Raw genomic sequence first — 11,939 nt, 5'->3', positions numbered from 1 at the left:
CATATATACTAAGAAAACAAACCAAAACCCACCCACCTAGGCACATCTTATTCAAAATATGGGGAGAAAAGGAGAAAAAGAAAACCTTAAATGCAATCAAGAGAAAAAAAGGACACTTTATGTACCAAGAAAAATATAGAAATTGTCTTAAACTTATTGACTAGAAATGATGCAAGCCAAAAGACAATTGATTTCCATCATCACACCACTGGAGGAAAAAAAATAAAAAAACGGAAAGCAGAATTGTACATAAAAATATATCTTCCAGTATTGTTAAAATATCAATGATCCCAAATTGATTTGTGGATTCAACACAATTTCAAACAAAATCCCAGCAGTGCTTTCTTTTGGCTGGGGGGATTGTTTGGTTTTGTTATAGATTGAAAAGTGTATTCTAAAATATTTATAGGCATGTAAAAAACCTAAAATAGTCAAAGAATTTTTGAAAATAAAGAATAAAGTAGAAGAACTCCCAATACTTGATTTCAACATTTAAATCTACAGTAATCCAGGTAATTTGATATTGGCATAAGGATAGACATGTAGATCACTGGACCAGAACAGAGAGTTCAGAAATAGGACTTCATATCTATTAGAAATTAATTTCCACCAGAAGATGGCAAAGTAATTCAATGGGAAAAGGATAGTCTTTCCAACAAATGGTGATGCACCAATTGGGTATCTACAGACAAAAAAGAAGATTTGATGCATAATTAGCAAAATAAAGAAAATTTAACACAAATTGAATCATAAAATGAAACAAAAAACCTACAACTACATCTAGAGAAGTCATACGAGAGAATCTTTTTGACTTTGGAATAGGCAAAGTGTTTTTAGACAGGACACACACAGCAGAAACCATAAAAGAAAACTGAATTGACAACTGTACTTCATCAACCTTAAAAATTTTTAGTCTTCAAAGAACTAAAGAAAATAAAAAGACAAATTGCATACTTGGAGAAAATATTTACAAACCCTATACAGGCATACCTCAGAGATACTGCAAGTTGGTTCCAGACCGCTGCACTAAAGTGAGTTAAATGAGTTTTTTGGTTTCCCACTGCATATAACAGTTATGTTTATACTATACTGTAGTCTATTAAGTGTGCAATATCATTATGTTTCAAAACACAAGGTACATACCTTAATTAAGAAATGCTATGTTGCTAAAAACCACTAACCATCATCTGAGCTTTCAGTGAGTTGTAACCTTTTTGCTGGTGGAGGGTCTTGTCTCGATGTTGACGGCTGCTGACATCAAGGTGGCGATTGCTGATGGTTGGGTGGCTGTGGCAATTTCTTAAAATAAGACAGCAATGAAAAAAAAAAGACAACAATGAAGGTTGCTATATCTATTGATTCTTTTGTGAACAATCTCTCTGTAGCATGCAATGCTGTTTGATAACACTTTACCCACAGTAGAACTTCTTTCAAAATTGGAGTCCTCTCAAATCCTGTCACTCTTATGTAATATTCTAAATGCTTTGTTGTCATTTTAACAGTCTTTGCAGATTTTCACCAGGAGAGAGAGAATCTCAAGTAGACTCCGTGCTGAACACAGACCCGGATGCCAGCTCAGTCTCAGGACCCTGAGATCATGACCTGAGCCGAAATCAAGAGTTGGGCGCTTAACCAACTGAGCCACCCAGGCGCCCCAGAAGTAGATTCCATCTTAAGAAACCACTTTCTTTGCTTATCCCTAAGAAGGAACTCCTCACCCATTAAAGTTTTCTCATGAGATTGCAGCAACTCAGTCCCATCTTCAGGCCCCACTTCTCATTCTAGTTCTCTTGTTACATCTACCACATCTGCAGCTACTTCCTCCACTGAGTCTTGAACCCCTCAAAGTCCTCCATGAGGATTGGAATCCACTTCTTCCAAACTCCTGGTCTTGTTGATATTTTGACCTCTTCCCATGAATCACAAATATTCTTAATGGCATCTAGAATGGTGAATCCTTCCAGAAGATTTTCAGTTTACTCACCATCAGAGGAATCACTACCTAATGGCAACTATAGCCTTATAAAATGTACATTTCTTAAATAATAAGACTTTAAAGTTGAAATTATTCTTTGCTCCAAAATGGATGTTGTATTAGCAGGCATGAAAACATTAATCTTGTTACACATCTCCATCAGAGCTCTGGGGTAACTAGGTTTACTGTCAACAAGCAGTAATATTGTTTTTTATTTTTTTTAAGATATCATTTTTTAAGTAATCTCCACACACAATGTGGGGCTTGTACTCACAACCCTGAGTCGCATGTTCTATCAACTGAGCCATCCAGGCAGCCCTGAGCAGTAATATTTTGACATAAATCTTTTTTTCTGAGCAGCAGATCTCAACAGTGGGCTTAAAATATTCAGTAAACCATGTTGTAAACAGATGTGCTGTCTTCCAGGCTTTGTTGTGTCATTTACAGAGCACAGGCAGATCAGACTTAGCATAATTCTTAAGGGCCCTAGAATTTTCGGAATGTTAATGAGTCTTGGTGTCAACTTGAAGTTACCAGCTGCATTAGGCCCCTAACAGGAGAGTCAGCCTATCTTTTGAAACTTTGAAGCCACCATTGACTTTTCCTCTCTAGCTCTAAAGGTCCGAGATGGCATCTTCTTCCAATACAAGGCTGTTTCATCTCTATTGAAAATCTGTTGTTTAGCGTAGCTACCTTCATTAACTATTTTAGCTAGATCTTCTGAATAACTTGCTGCAGCTTCTATATCAGCACTTGCACCTTTATGGCCTGGAGATGGCTTCTTTTCTTAAACCTCATGACTCAACCTCTGCTAGCTTCAACCTTTTCTTCGGCAGCTTCCCCACCTCCCTCAGCCTTTATAGAGTTGAGAAGAGTTAGGGCCATGCTCTGGATTAGCCTTTGGCTTAAGGGAATATTGTGATTCGTGGTCTTCTATTCAAACCTCTCCAACTTTCTCCACATCAGCAGAAAGGCTGTTTCTCTTTCTTACCATTCATGTGTTCACTGGAATAGAACTTCTCATTTCCTTCAAGAACTTTTCCTTTGCATTCACAGCTTGGCACAAGAGGCTTAGCTTTCCATCGACCTTGGCTTTCAACATGCCTTCCTCACTAAGTTTAATCATTTGTAGCTTTTGATTTAAAATGAGAGACATGCAGCTCTTTCTTTCACATAAACACTTAGAGACCATTGTAAGGTCTAATTTTACTATTGCTGTATCTCAGGGAATAGGGAGTCCTGAAGAGAGGAGAAAGGAGAGGGAACGGCCAGTTGGTGGAGCAGTCAGAACACACACAACATTTATCGATTAAATTTGCTGTCTTATATGGGCACGGTTTATGGAGTCCCAAAACAATTACAATAGTAACATCACCGTAACAAATATAATGATAATCAAAAAATTTGAAATATTACAAGCATTACCAAAATGTGACACAGAGACATAAGGTGAACGAATGTTGTTGGAAAAATGGCACAAATGGACTGGCTGGATGCAGATTGTCACAGAACTTCAATTTGTAAAAAACACAGTATCTATGAAGCACAATATGCCTATATCCATTCAAAAGCTTGTATGGACTCTCACAATTCAATAATAATAGTAACACTAATACATCCACTAAAAGTAGAAAAGAATTGAACAGGCTCTTCCTTATAAAAGAGATATGGATGGCAAACAAACACATTCAAGAAGTTCAGTATCATTATTTATTGGGGAAATGCAAATGAAAACCCAAATGAGATTCATTACACACATATTAGCATGGCTAAAAAATGGCAATGCCAAGTGATGACAAGGATGCAGAACCACTCTTATACATCGCATTCAGGAAAGCACTCTGGAGAGCAATTTAGCACTTCATATATAATATATAAGATGCACGTATTATGTATGTAACATAATATAGATGTAATATGAAAATAATATAATATCGATAATATAATATAAATAATATAGTATAATAATATAATATGCAACCAGCAATCTCCCTCCCAGTCATCTAGCTAAGAGAATGAAGACATATATCCAGAAAAAGACATATATACAAATGTTTATAGTAGTAACTCTATGCATTAAGAAACATGCATCAACTGGTGAATAATAAATAAATCTTGATATAGTCACACAATTAAATATTGTTTAGCAATAAAGGAACATAATATCAATAACACCTAATAAAGTAGAATCTTAAATTTATTATGCAAAATGAAAGACACAGACACACAAGATTGCTTACTTTATGGTTCTATTTATATTACATTCTGAAAAGGCAAAGTATAGAGGTAGAAATCAAGTCAGTAATTTCCAGGGCTGGTTGTGACATGGACTAACTACAAAGGTGCATGGGGAAACTTTGTAGTAATGGGAATATTCTATATCTTCATAGCAACAGTGATTACACAACTGTATCCATTTTTTAAAACCCATGTAATTTTTCACCTAAATAGAAAATTTTACCATTTGTAGATTATACTTCAATTACCATGATTTAAAATAACTTAAATGTTGTTCTTTATATTCATTTCTGCATCAGGGTTTTTCAAAACTTAATTCTGTCATTTAGCATATTAGTAAACTTTCTCTCCTAGTTCGTGTATTTCACTGTCTTGCAAAAAAGTCTTTTAACCTCCCTTCAAGGTGACATTGATCAATTCAATCTATACTGTCCTTGTTTGGTTGACTAAACAACTTTAAACCCACAAAGACTGAAGCTACTAGACAGATTGAAGTAACATGGACTACAAGGACATCAAAACTATGACCTTCCACCCTGTCAACAGAAAGTTCTTGCAATGCAGGTAACTAAACTCTAGAAGAGGGTTGAAGTTAATGAAATGATCTCAAAGTACCAATCTCTATCTTGAATTCCTTTATGGAAAAAAGACAAAAACAAAAACCCAAAACTTCTGTGGCTATTCCATACGTAAATTAATGTGGATAAGTCTTATTGTCTGACTTTCTTTCTCGATCACATGTATCCTTTTTATTCTAAGGGTATATGAGTTCATGGTAATTGCACTATGCTTAAAATTTAAATGATGTTGGTGGTAGGCCTAGAGGAAAGATCAGCATACATGCAAATCAACAGCTGTATGAGTACTTTAGGCCAATAGCCCTTAACCTTTGAGGGAAGGAAATAAGGATCCCTGTAGGTAGTCACATATTTGCTGAATCAATGAGAATGAGATGGAACTTCTTCTGGGGCTGTGGGGGTGGGGAAGCATGTATTTTATTTGTGTAAAAAGGAGTTCAAAGACTGTGAATCCCAACCGTCCTTTCATTATGAGGTCACCAAACTCTAAGAGAAGGATCACTATTATAATGGCTTATAAATACTTGCTAAGTTCTTGGAACTATTTTAACATTCTTAGGAAGGTGAAAAATTTAGCAAAGCAGTAGTTTACTTGTATATTCACTGAACAAATATGTACCAAATGCATTTTGACATTGTATTTGGTGATTTTTATGCAGGTTCTCATATCCTTTACTTATGTATCTACTGAGAGGTTTCTTACAAATTTCAGGATTTTACCTACTGAAACTCTGAATCAGATTGTACAGAATTTCTATTTTTAAGTGCTCCACTAGGTTCTTCTGTTAAATAGGCAGGTTTAGAAATATGGTTCAAAACTTAGTAAGTCCTGTGTTACTTTTCAATGTTTATAAAGGCATGAGATTATCTAAATGTTCTTTATGTTAAACTTCTTTTCAATGCAAAAAATTGACAATGATAAATTTATTTCTAAAGACCATGACAGAAAATTCCATGCCTTCATAACCATTTTAAACATTCGTTCTGGGCAGAATAATTTATAGATGCCTTTAGCAATAAGGAAGAAACCATTACCAAGTGAAATACTGACTTTAGAGAACTAATAATATAACAATAAAATAAAATATAATTTTCAGAGAATAAACACAGATGTTCATAATTTTTTGATGGGAAAAATATCACTGAAATTAATACTATAAAGACCTTTAAGAATCAGCACTAATCAAATATTCAATATTAGAGAAATCCTTAAAATATTATGCATATATGTTTTGTAAATTTTTTCCTTCCCATCTACTCTACTTATAAAATATTTTAATATAAATTTGGTTCTATATTCATTGCCTCATAATTTGCTTCAGTAATTAATTGTCCATACTCCTGGTCTATAACACTACCCTGTATATCCAGACAAATATATTCCTCTTTTTTACCCATGGAATCTGACACAATTTCCCTGATAAACTTTCAAGTCTGTTTTGATGAACAAAAATGCAGTATACACAATTCTGAAGGGCTCAACTTGCACCAAATCCTTGTACCATCTTTATTTCTGATGAGAAAACTCTCCTCATATTAACCTTTATATATCCCATCCTATGCACCCAAGTTTGTAACAAGTCTCCAATTCTTAATTATGTTTTTATGACTTAAATGTTGTTCTCATTTCTGTAGATATACATACTGACAGATAATTCAAAAATTCACTCTTTTTCATTCAACTGTTATAGTGTGCCCACTATAGCCAGATATTAGGAACACGAAGACAAAAACGAGAGTCTTTGCCATAGAGAGTTTACCATTTAGTGACAAACACCATAATATAAAATACAAACTGCTATAAATGGAATACAAATACAGTGTAGAATTACAGAAAAACATGTAGATATCAGATGATGATTACTGTGTCATGTGAGATCTGTCCATAAAGATTTTAATGTAAAAATACTTCAATACTGTGACTCAACACATTAGACCTTGTTTATTTTCAAATACTCTTGGAGACTTTGTAATTTGGACCTCTTACTTTTGCAAAAAATGAGTCAGCCTTCTGTAGAATTTTGTAGGTAGGACCAAATAGCAATTGTGGAAGAAGTGAAAGGATAGAAAGTGAAGAAAAATTGGAAACTGGGGTGTTTTTCACAACCTCCCATCCTGACAATTCAGCTAACTTGCAGAAGAAAATGGCATCCTTGGAAGGGTCCCATTTAATCAACTTATTCCCAGGCAGCTAGTTGATGTCCCTGGGGAATGGTACCATATTGGGAGCTAAGTATTAGTATCTGTTATTAAAAAGCTGGGAAATTGTTTGGGTGCCTGGTGGCCTGGGATCAATGGAGCCCTGCATCAGGCTCCCTACTCAGCAGGGAGTCTGCTTCTCCCTCTGCCCCTCCTCGGGCTTGTGTTCTCTCTCTCTTTCAAATAAATAAGTAAAATACTAAAAAAAAAAAAACAAACCTGGGAAATTGTAAGTCAGACTATATTTGTTGAATCTATGTTGTTGGTACTATGCATAACATTCATCCCTGCTGCCATGTCCACTTTATGTAAGAGACAGTCTGTAAGGACAAGGGTGGCTGGAGAAAGAGGCTGATAGTCATACAAGACATCATCTTGTTCATGTGATTATAAACATCTTATTCTGCTGAAACTACTCCTTGGTGAGCATTCACAGATGGATCAAAAAATATCTTGATATTCTGTGCTCATTCAGAGATATCTATCCAGATATCTCTTCCCATTTCTTCCTGTCACGATTTTTCCTATGTGTTCCTTCCAATCTCTGATCTTTAGTCACAACTTAGGAATCAGTGTGGATCCTGCCTCTGACCATCTCTCACTTCAGGAAAAAAAACCTTAACAAAATAGTTATACTACTCACAAGTTCTGCCTACTGGGAGGACTTTTCTTCCCTGCTTTATTTGGAGGCATCATGGAGTGAAACTGTGGAGCTGCTGTTGTCTGCTCTGGGGTGGTTCTAGTCAATCCTACAGAGCTACTTGTAAATAAGGCCTGATTTTTCCTTCCTCAGTTACTAGTCATAGGAAACTCCTAATGGGGTTCTAAGGATAATGATTGAGAGAGAGGGGTAATGGAGCTGGATTATGGGCCATAGGCATCTGAGCCATTTGTTCATGTGACTTTATCTATGCCTTCATGCTTCACTCAAGCCTGATCTCATGTGTGTTGCTTTCATTTGTTGATAGACTTCTGTCCATGCCCAACAATACCAACTGGTGAAGGGTAGCTCAGGTTGTATGGTAACTTGGTGGCTCATAGAAAGTGTTCATTTTCTGCTATAGACCAGTAGCAAGCCAGAATCTATTTCTTAAAAGAAGAAAATAATCTGAAGAGAATGGCATTGCTTTGCTCTAAAATCTTAAAAGTCTACTTTGTGGTTCACCAATAGGAATTTGTCCATCAGTGCCATAGAGTATCCCTATCTGCTACCATCATTTCGAACATAATTGGATTTGCCGTATCCTGTGGCCCAAATGGTAGAGCAACTTATGCAATAATCTAAACTTACCGAATTTTTAGAGCAGTTTATGCAATAATCTAAACTTACCGAATTTTCTCTTTTCTGAGTCCTGATAAAAACAATAAAAGCACTAATAAAGAACAGACTTTAAGGTTACCTGGCAAATGGGTTGGAGTAATAAACCGGAATAAGGAATCTGTTGCCTCCAAAATCCAGAGACATTCTGTTCCTTCCTTAGTAATAGGAAGGATCTGATACAGCAAATTTCCTTTCACCTTCACAGAGATATCTGAACATGTGCAGGCCATTGAACCCCTAGAAATTTCATCAAGGTTGTAAGGCCCTGAATTTTTGTGGAATTCTTTACCACCTTCAGTTAGCATGTGTCTTATCAAGGTGTTTCGCATAGTGCCTTCTTCTTTTTTACCAGGTCCAATCATTATGGTGTCATCAATGTGACAGAACAGTACGATGTCTTATACAATAGAAAGGCAACTGAAGTGCCTTTAGACTAGATGATGTCCTCAGGATGGATGTTAGATTTAGCCCTGAGGTAACTCAGCAACAGTGTATTGCTGACCCTTTCAGCTAAAAGTCAACTTCTAATGGTTTTCACCAATAAAATATCTGCTAAATACTATTTGTCATGGGATTGTGGAAATTCCAGCAATGAAAACACATGATAACAACTCTAATTGGAATCATTACCTACTTAGATATTTTATAATCCACTGTTATTCTTTCATATCCATTTGCCTTCGGCATAAGCCCACTAGACAGACTGAATATGTATGTCATAAGAAGCACTACTCCTTCACCTTTTAAGTCCTTGATACGGCAGAAGTATGGTACTACATTTTGCCTATTTATTTTGGTAGATAAATGTAGTTCTGTGGCTTTTACCTGGGTTTTTCTCCACAAGTCAAGGAACAAATCTGGTTTTCTGCCAGTTGCTGAGTCTGTTTCTCACAACCATGCATTTTATAGCTGGGATAAAATCACATGATGAGTTTAGGTGCACACAGGCTTACTGTGGTAACCAAACCATTTATCCAGTTATCTCTATAGACATCTACCATGGCTACTGGACTACAGTTGCATTTTGGATCTCCAGGTATTGCCTGTTAGTCAGAACCAGGGCCTTAGAGCCTCACAGTCTAGATATTCAACTTCTACAATACACAGTCACTCTGATAAATGTTGTCAGGGTTTCTTAGAGGAAGGCCATCAAACTGGATTCCCAAAATCCAATGGTGATAATTTAATTCTAGTGATTAAGTGCTGCCACTCAGCTCCTGCGGTCCTGGGGTTTTATCACACCCACTGAATATAGGGAATCCCTGGGATCCCATTATCCCCATTGGATTTTGGGAATCCAGTTTGATGGCACCATTTGCCACTGTCATCCCTGGCCTACAGGTAATAGCCACCCCAGAATTCTTCAAGGCTGCTGGAGCTTCCCTGAGGAATACATTAAGGTTAAGGAAGTATCCTTGGACAAATTTAGGTGCATAGATTAGAGTTGGTGAGTGGGACAAATCTCTGCTAATAACCATTTCTTCCTAAAACTTTGGATACCTACTTTTCGGTATCACAAATGTTTTAACTTCATTATTTCTTACCTTGGGGTAAAAGCTTTAATCAACCATTAAAGCAAACTGCTACAAATACTCTTAGCCCCTTGATTAAACATATTGAATCCAAAATCTTTGCTTAGTACATGTGCTCATTTAACACATTTTGAAAATCCAGCATTATAATCCTTCCACCCTGATCCAACAAACTTAGAATTTATACTTATAAGGGCTCCCCAGATTTCTGTCAATAAAAATAATTCTTTTGGTGTACATGGTACCTCGTCATACAGCTAAGAGGAGAGTTGAAGACCGTACATGGCTTCCCAGTATTTACCTGTAGTTGCTGTGTTTTTTGCCTGACCAAGGGCTACAGTGAGACAATAGAGGGGGGAAATAAACAAGTTGAAGGACCTCTGGATCTTAATGGCTATAGGAAACTATATTATTTTTTAGCTGCTAGCCAAAACCACACAAATAAACATATTGTGGGCTATAAACTAGATGTTAAGGGAGTTAGGTATTGGATAGGGCTCATTCAAAGATGCTCTGGGGCTACTATTTCAATGCCAGTCCTGCTAGCCAGGCATTTTTTAAATAAAATATATTAGACTATATGAGTAATTGATATAATAAAGCTCCATCAAGACCTTTAGGTTTTTCATTAAATGTCAGGCTTTGATGAATCTCCAAGTGCTGGATCTCTCTCCTGTAAGTGTCTCATATCCTAAACAGGACTATATTCCTTTGAAACATGGCTGCTTAAGGGTCATTTTTAAAAACTCTTTCCCACCTTTGACATATTTATGGGCTGGCCCTTTAAAATAAAATATGAAAGATTTTCACAATAATGATGCCCTAGTATGTAGTCACTGAAATAACAGTGTTGGTTAACCTGAGGGGGGAAAGATGTCTTGGCAGACATATGGATGATTTCCTTTAAAGCTGAGATCATGACTTATTGGTCATCTAAAAGACAATATCATGTAGCAGGTCAAAAAATGGGCTCTGAAACCTGAATCCCTAGATTCAAATCCCAGCTCTACCACCTACTTGCTATGTGATGTGGGGAAGTAAATCTCTGCTGCTTAGTTTTGCCATCTGTAAAATAAAGGAATTATAATAGTAAATGTCTCCCAGGATTGTTACGGGCTTTCAATAAATTAAGATATCTAAACAAATTAAGATATCCAATGTTTAGAAAACTGTAAGACTATGTCATTGTTAGTTCTTGATATTTTGTATTTCTTTGTCATGCCTTCTTTAATTACCATGATTTTGTATTGATCATCAAAAAATAATAATAATATCAACAACGAATATTTCTATATCATTTAATGATTTACAAAGAGTAATACTAAAGTTTTTTTTTAATCTTCATATGTGTTTTGGTAGGAGTAATTTTCATCTCTATTTTCTAATTGAGAAACCTTAGGTTACTGAGATAATTGAGAGATATCATGGCTTGCTAAAAATCACAAAAATAATTAATGTAGAGGGATTTAAATTTATGTGACCTAATTCTACATTTCATCTTTTTCCAAATATAACTTAATTATATGATTCATGGTGCTTACAAGGGTTTACTTATGTAATTCCAACTTTCTTGTACTTTCATTCCTTCATTCATTTATTCATTCAGGAAATGGCTCTGATGGGGCAGGATACCAGACATTGGGGACAGTGTGCAAAAAGAAGAAGAGATAAAGTCTTTTGTTATCAAGGAATAACAGCCTAAATAAGAGACAAAAATTAAACAAATGTTTATGGAAAATATGTTTAAGATTGAAGATATATGTAATTTATATTATAGAGAGATCAATAAAATGCTAGCTCCATGAGAGTATGAAACTGTTTTGTTTATTATGGTATCTTTAGTATATAGAAGAATGCTTGAAACCCTAGTGTTTAGTGACTGTTTCTTAAATCAAATAAATCAGTGAATTATAAAATATAGCAAGTGGAAGGAAGGAAGAAAAAGTACTGAAGAAGGAAAGGAAAAGTACCAAGGAAGGAAAGGAAAGGAAGGAAAAGTATTGAGTGCTATTGGATGGCATAATGGAGGACTTAATTTAAATTGGGGAACTAGAGCTTGCTTGGAAATGTGCCTGTTAATCTGAGACTGAAAAGAG

This window comes from Halichoerus grypus, chromosome 3 (genome assembly GCF_964656455.1).
Source record: "Halichoerus grypus chromosome 3, mHalGry1.hap1.1, whole genome shotgun sequence".
Taxonomy (NCBI): domain Eukaryota; kingdom Metazoa; phylum Chordata; class Mammalia; order Carnivora; family Phocidae; genus Halichoerus; species Halichoerus grypus.
Note: the sequence above shows the minus strand (reverse complement) of the source record.